This window comes from Triticum dicoccoides, chromosome 5B (genome assembly GCF_002162155.2).
Source record: "Triticum dicoccoides isolate Atlit2015 ecotype Zavitan chromosome 5B, WEW_v2.0, whole genome shotgun sequence".
Taxonomy (NCBI): domain Eukaryota; kingdom Viridiplantae; phylum Streptophyta; class Magnoliopsida; order Poales; family Poaceae; genus Triticum; species Triticum dicoccoides.
The window spans coordinates 719,616,589-719,625,154 of NC_041389.1; positions in this window are offsets into that span (position 1 = coordinate 719,616,589).

The window sequence follows — 8,566 nt, forward strand, 5'->3', positions numbered from 1 at the left end:
ACGGGCGGCGGGGGCGGCGGGGACGGGCGACGGCGCGGCGGCGGCGGCGCGATAGATGTCGCGTGAGAAGTGGAGAAGAAGTGGTCGATGGAACTGAATTTTCGTAAGTGCCATATATATAGGAGGGGCCTTTAGTACCGGTTGGAGCCACCAACCGGTACTAAAGGCTAATTTTGGCCAGGCCAAGCGACGGGAAATGAGGGCCTTTACTACCGGTTGGTGGCTCCAACCGGTACTAAAGGACAACCATTAGTACCAGTTGGAGCCACCAACCGGTACTAAAGGTCGTGCGCTGCCACGCTGTGGTGCGCTATTTTTAGTCCCACCTCACCGAGCGAAGGGCAGCCGCACTGATTTATAAACCCAGCCGCGGCTGCCCTTTCGAACTCCTCTATATAGCAGGCTTCTGGGCCTAACTCCGGCGCGCTGCCCTGTGAGCGTGCTGGTCCTTATAGGCCTAAATTTGTACACCCTAGGTCTGGCAGGCCCACCGGGCAGCGCCCCAATAATTTTTTTATATTTTTGTCTTTTTTGCATTATTTATTTTCTTGTATTTATTTTTGAGTAATTTTTTATATAGTTTTTTCTTTTCTGCTTTATTTGTTTTCTTCTATTTATTTTTGAGTAGCTTTTTTGCTGTATTTAGTTTCTTTGTGAATATTTTTGCTTTATATAATTTTTTTCTTTTCTGCATTATTTATTTTCTTGTATTTATTTTTGAGTAATTTTTTTATATAGTTTTTTCTTTTCTGCTTTATTTGTTTTCTTCTATTTATTTCTGAGTAGTTTTTTTTGCTGTATTTAGTTTCTTTGTGAGTATTTTTGCTTTATATAATTTTTTTATTTTCTGCATTACTTATTTTCTTGTATTTATTTTTGAGTAAATTTTTTATATAGTTTTTTCTTTTTCTGCTTTATTTGTTTTCTTCTATTTATTTTTGAGTAATTTTTTATATAGTTTTTTTATTTTTTGCCGTGACCCTCTCTACTCTTTCGCACATGCTATGCGGGTGAAATGATGATACCTTCAACATTTTCAGAGTTTGTTTTGTAGTGATTTTTATTTTCACGGTCATTTAGCTCTGATCTAAACAAATCGGTGACTAAAAAACAACAAATGATGTCAGAACATGTTGGAAGACCAAATGCTACTGAACACAGAAAAAATACGTTGATCAGTACCGCCTTTCAACCAAAACGCGCTACTGCTACAGAGAAGTACATAAAAAAATACATTGATCATCCGAAATCGGCCCTGATACTTCGAAAGAGATTGTCCACAAGAAGTCCGGAGTTCTAATAAGTTATTAAAAATAAAAAAAGGCGCAATGCTCGTTAATTAGCTTCAAGCCTTTCGGAATAGGATAGACTACACTGCACGTAGCTCCGTGCAATGTATTCTATTCCGAAAGGTTTGAAGCTAAGCAACCTGCAGGTGAGCATTGCGCCTCTCCTTCATCGTCTCTGCACCCACGGCTTATAAACCACTCCTACTGCCTCTCTCCTAGCGAGGTGGGACTAAAAATCAGCTTAATAAGAAACTCTAGTACCGGTTCATGCCATGAACCGGTACTAAAGGTGTTCGTGGGGCCCACAGCCTGACACAGCATCATTAGTACCAGTTCGTGGCATGAACCGGTACTAATTGTTGCCCATGAACCGGTATTAATGATGTCCGCCCGCCTAGCCGTTGGAACCAGCACTAATGAACACATTAGTGCCGGCTCAAATTCAAACCGGCACTAATGTGCTTCATATTTGACCATTTTTCTACTAGTGCGCCACTATGACCATGTAGTAGTTAGATGGCATCTTATTTTCCTTGTTGTTCAATGCAGAGATCTCATGAGATGCACTACATGGTGGAGATCAATATGATGTACTTCTTGGTGTGTTTATTGTGGTGTGATGAATTTTCATTTTATGACCAGATCTACTCATATGATTTCTTGTGAAAATTCTTTGGTTTCTTTGTTGTATGATTTACATATATTCATGCTCTCCAATTTACTAGTATTGCACTGGTTGTGTTTAAATGAATGATCTTGAAAAGGGAGTTGTGTATATTGGTTGGGTTCAATCTTGTAAATGAACCACCACAATAACGTAAACGCTGCGTTTGGATGCCTCAATTTGGGCCCTTGAATTGGATTTCGTATTGATAAACTTCCAATTCACCTGTTTGGCTGGACACTAAATTGGCAGTCTATATTCAAACCAAATTTCAGGCTGAAATCACTCCCACAGGAAGTACCCATCCGCAATACAGAGGTCTACCGCTCGGAGTTGCGCTAAATCGAGAAATCCTGCAAAACGTACCGCTTCGACCCTCACACCCCTTTCATGTTTCCCCCGCTCGAACAGATAAGGAGAAAACGCAGAGGGGCGGCGGTGCTGGACCTCGCCGTCGTCCAGGCATGTTCCCTCTCCGGCCCCCTCCTCCTACATCTCCCACGTCCCCGTATGTTCCTCGTCCTCCCAGGTCGCCCTTCCTCCCCATCTCCCGTCGGTCATCCTACCAGGTCGCGGTTGCCTCCCCCATCCCCGGTCGCTGCTCCTCCCTAGATGCGCCGACGACCTTCTCCCTTCCCTGCCTGGTGCATCGCCAGCACCCTCCCCATTCGCTGCCGCCTGGGTCGTGCCTCCCGCTTCCGGTATCGTCCCTGGATGTGTCGTCGTCGCTTGTCTGGCTGGATGAACGGCCGCCCCATGGCCTGCTCTGAATCCTCAGTCTCTCAATCTCTCTTGTAGGTGATGGTCGTACATCCACCAGAACATCACTAGTACAGCCGCCCCATGGCACTCCCTTGCCTTTGTCCTAAAATATCTCTGGTTATCTCACTGAACCAGAGATAGTTGTACGTTCAGATTCATGTGTATGCATGAATTTGATGTTTCATATGTATGGTCAGATTCATCATATGTATAATTTGATGTTTCATGTCTATAGTCAGATTCATATGTATATTCAATGCAAAAAAAAGATTCATATGTATATGGACGAATTTGGTGTTTTATGTGTATGGTCTGATTCTTGTATGAAAGCATATTCACACTCATGTAAATATGCAATTTCAATACCGAGTCATCAAACATGATTTGGTATTGAAACTTCACTAGCATTTCATAAGCCAATTCAGTGATCAACAAACAGATGAATTCGTATTCATGCCGATTTCAGTTTCCTTGTTGAATTGGTATTCCAACCAATTCAATACGGAGCCCTCCAATACAGACATCCAAACACAACGAAAGGGGAAAATACCTGTATTATAGTGTTGCCACTAAAGATAAATAGGTAGTTGTGTAGTTGTCTTGGTGATGAGCTGGAGGTAAATACAATATACTATCAACATTATGCCACCTTGCTTAAAACAATACCCTGTCTTACTTAATACTTTGATATAGATGTTTGATAGCCGTCTTGGGGTGGAGCATTAGCTATAGAGGCAGTTGAATAACAGCCTACATATATAAGGACATAATGCCTATGTGCGATCATTGCATGAATGATCATACTCACAAAAATTGTAATTTAATTGATACAGAACTGTAATTTGTTCATAACACCAATCTCATCTTGTTTCGAGAGATGCCTCTAGTGAAATTATGGATCCCAGTTCATTCATTCTCATTTCTTTCAACCTCATTTGCTTGCTTTTAATATTGTTACAATCTGGTCCGTTTCATTAGTTACTTGCAATCATCAATTACTTCTACACTATACACAATTAATTCTTATAACTAGCAAGACCGGAAGACTGATAATCTTCACGGCCAAGTTGGAGCCAAGTGAAGTTTTTAAATCATGCGCATGTACCGATCATTGACCATATTGCCAATAGTTCCTACTCCTAGTTCGATAACCATTAATTCTCAACTAAGAAAAATACTTGCTTGCTGGACTACCCAAACAAGTTATGCGGATGTAGCAAGGACCTTAAGCTTCCACATCACAGGTAAGTAAATTGGTGACACGCCTCTATAATTAACAATCTTATAAAGGGCCAAAAGGTAGGCAGCACATATGAATTCTTGCATGATTCTTGTGAAACAAGGAACGGTCTTTGGATCAATTCTTTCTTAGTAACGTTGGTAAGAACCAAAACGAATTTATTTATTTTCTGAAGGTGGACTTCACTTTTATGATGGTTTAACTGATATTTTGTACAGAAAATCACCTACTTATTTACTTCAGAACAGGTTTTATATCATCAACCAAAAGATATGTGTAGGAACCCTTCTAGCAAGACTAGCTAACGCATGATAAATGGTGTTTGCTTCACGAAGACATTGTTCGTACAAAGAAATAACAAGGGTTCACAAGCACAAGTTACAGACAAGTTTTTTTAGTGGGAAATGTTGTATCCATGTGTTGAGAAAGTTCATGTATTTAAAAATAATCATAGATTAAGAAAATTGTTCACACACATGTGGATATATATTATATGGCCTGTGGAAAATGGTCAGACTCATACATAAAAAGCGAGAATATAAAACAAGGAAAAAAAGTGAAGCAGAAATTGGCGAAATAAAAAGAATAAACATGAAGCAGTAAGGAGACAAAAAAGAGAAAGGAAAAACAAAAAAAGGCATAAAAATGAAAGAAATAAATGAAACAGAAGTAGAGAAGGATCGACAGAAAACCAGAATGGACCCGACCCCGTGATGAGCTACTCTGTGCCGGTTGGATAAAAATAAACACTCTATGACGATCTTGGCAACCGAGGCAATGAGGAGAAAGAGGTACCCTGTTTTTCAGTAAACCAAGGAGAAAATTATTTCCGTTTTAAACTCCCCAATGGATGAAAAATTGGCATGTGGTGAGAAATAAGAAATTACTGTCTGGAAATGACCAGTCAATGATGGATGGGTGTACGTGTAGCTCTCGGATGGGAGTTGTGATTGTCAGGAACTCAGGATTGACACGGTGTGCCGTATTTTAATCGGAATAACCCACATAGTATATATTCATATAATGTAATACTATCAAATAATCCACATAGTATATATTCATATAATGTGTGATCATTTTGTTCAAGCCCTTTGCGAAAACCTTTTGAATCAGGAAAGCAATCGCATTGACTGATCAGATCGACACTAGTGCCACACAGTGGCACAGTTGGATGTTCTGGGGCTTTGTTTGATTCGATGCAAATCCACCAAAGGCTGCCGGCATGCTTAATTGCCTGCCTCTGCGCTCCTCCATACAGCAGCACAGAATGACAGAACCACATATAAGAGGGAGAGAGGGTACAGGCATGCATAGTTGTTGAGAGAGAGAGAGAGAGAGAGAGAGAGAGAGAGAGAGAGAGAGAGAGAGAGAGAGAGAGAGAGAGAGAGAGTAGTGTCTGCTATGCTAGGTAGCGTCCCAAGCAAGTTCCTTTGTCGCTTGATCCATCACATCACCCTCTGAGACTTTGCTGCCACCCATCCGCATCGAATCATATTCATCCATCTCATTCTTCTTTCTCCTACCTCACCATACACCAGCTCACTTGTTAGATCTAGAGGGAGAGTTGACAGTTCTGCACCAAAAACAGTGAACCGCAAAAATTTCTATGGGTTGATTTCTAAGCTAAGAAATTCTAGCAGGAAGTTAGGCCATTGGAAAAATTACCTTCAAAGTCATTTCGAGGATGCACACAACGAGTTGTTCTTTACAAATATTGTTTATGTAGGTATTTTTCCCCGCAAAAATAAAGTATGTAGGTATCTATCTATCTATCTATCTTTTATATACTAACAGAAAAATAAGGGTAAAAAATAGACGAACATGCTAGAAAATATCATAATAATCAGAAACATCAGGTCATTGATTTGGTGGACCCTCTATTAATCAGTAAACATAACCCCTTAGATCTTCGTAACTGAAAGCGGACCCACACGACGCTTAGATCTGAAACGTCCTGTCCATCAAAAGAAAAAGAGCTGGAACGGCTCTCAATTCATCTGCTACAATGAGATCTCTTAATCCGCTCGCGTCACAACATAGGAGCTGCGCTGGTTCCCTCAAAAAGAGAGAGAGAGAGAGAGCTGGCGCTGCTGTTATAAGAAAACGGAGCAGGGGCTGCTTCCATAAAAAAAGATTAAAAGCGGTAGCTACAACGAAGTTTCTATGTACAATGTTTTAATAAGATAGTCTTATTTTAAGTCTTGCATGTAATTTAGAGATGACCAAAAAACATGTCTACAATGGATCATCTCTTACCCTTATCTTCAATAACTAGTCATTCCTAAAAACGTGGTGAGACAAATTGTGCTAAGAGATCATTTCTTCTTCTCTTAAATAAGAGAAGACAAGCCTTTTTTTTATGATTTCTCTCTCCTCCACCTCATCATTTATCCTACGTGGCATTTCTAAGATATAAAACCATTGTACATGCCCTTATTTCTGCGCAGGTTTGAGAAACAAAGATACATACTGCAACTTTTTGCTTGAGAATATTTCTCCAGCATGGGAAAAGAATTAGCTGGCATGTTGGCTAATTCCATCGATCATGGCTACAGTACAGACCCCTACATACCTATCTTTTGCGAGTTGGTCAGTCCATACATATTTAGTTGGGCCAAACAATAAACAACGACAAATTGATGATCAGATCCGCTCGGATCACAACAAAGGAGCAGGCGGTGCTATTATTCAAAAAAAAAATCGCTCAACACAAATTCTGTTATAAAAAAAGCAAGGGCAGCTGCAATAAAAAGGATAAAAAGAAGGAGCAGCAGTAGCTACAAGGGAAATTTCTTATTTCTCCCACATGTTTTAGCAACAAGATACGCATAATTTTTTGCTTGAGAATATTACTTCAGCATGGAAAAAGAATTAGATGATGGCATCTTGGCTAATTCAATCCATCATGGCTACAGTACAGTGCAGTACGTACCTTATTTTTTGTGAGTGTTGGTCGTCCCATATATATTTAGTTGGGCAAGCCATGACCCGAGGACAAAGAAAGCCATAGTGTTTACCGATGTCCTATATAGCCATTCAAGAAAGGTGAACTGTACTAATTAAGCATATGAATGCTCTAGAAATGCAAGCAACTATAAGTGATAAGTACATGGTTGTGAATCAACACATTAGCAGAATGGCATGGTCAATTATTTTGTTCACAAATAATCCAGTCTTTGATCTGCACTACCACATGTCATGTGAACTGTAAAGCATAACTGATTCTGACAATATAAATATGTTTAGCCTCAGAAAACTGAGTCGAGTACCGCTTGTACATGAACCTGAATTTATCAAGCAGACCATGCGATGGGATGGGACAACCACTGGCTCGACCGCATGCTCATTAAGCACATCCAGTACGAATTAAAACATTGTCACGCCTCATGGATTGTTGTCATCTGCTACTCCCTAGCAAGCAAGCAACATGTCCATGTGCAACGGCAATGCCACACTGGGATTATTATGTGTTCATATATTTTTCATCATGATATTATAATCTTACACTATGCTCTCATATATTTTGGTAACAACAACATGTTTATTCTAAATTATAAACAGACGCGACCAGATAGAAAAATACAATCATCCTAGACATATATATCACAATAAATCAAAAGTACCTACTATTATATAGTGGATGATAGATCTTCACAACTATACCTAATGTCCCTACTATTATCCCATGGACCTTATTTTTAGTGGTAACATGTTGATCTTCATAACTAGATATAAACATCACCCATGAAGACTTCTGTACTTCCACTTCCCTAACCAAGCGAACTAGGCAGGCTCACATCTTGGTGGAACATAGTTGACAGACTGCACAACATAGATGCATCAAAGTATCTACATGTTGTCACCCTTGGAAAATAAAATCATTATAGTTGGTTAGCAAAGTGATAAAACTGACAGCGATGTGTGCGCTTTGCGCCATCATGCTAAACTGTTGTCCAGTCACTACTAAGGAGCGTTGTTGACTGAATGGGGATGATTGATTTTGGAGCTGCCCGAGCTAATGGAAATTATTTTGAGAACGAAGACAAGTCATAAATTCATAACTGACAAAGGAAAATGTGGTTTATTGGACATATGTTCTTCAAGAAAATGCAGTGATCATGTGACATCACACAATATATACATGTGAGAGATGACATAGAAGTGTGGATTGAAGAGCAGTGAAAGAGTGAAAGAAAATAGATAAAAATAAAACTACATGTGTAAGTGTGTTCGAACATAGATAACAACCATGAGTGTGTGTCATCACATTTTTATACACTGAATATCCATGTATTAACATATTATTAAGAACTTTGATGAAAATAACTACACTAACTCAATATGCATATTTGAGTTATGTATGTCAAAGCACGTACAAATACAACATGATGTCTCAGTCTAATAATCTTAGATTGGGTGATTTGTTTGCAAGTTCCTAGAAGATATAATACTATTTGATTAATTGACCTCAATAGACTAAAGAGATGCCCTCGCATTTGTGAGGGCCATCTTGTTAGTTTTATAAAAAGAATGATCCATCCAGGCTTTTGCCTACCCTGGTTCTCTAAAAGGGGACTTTTTTGTGGGTGCTAAAGTGCTAAAAAAAGGACT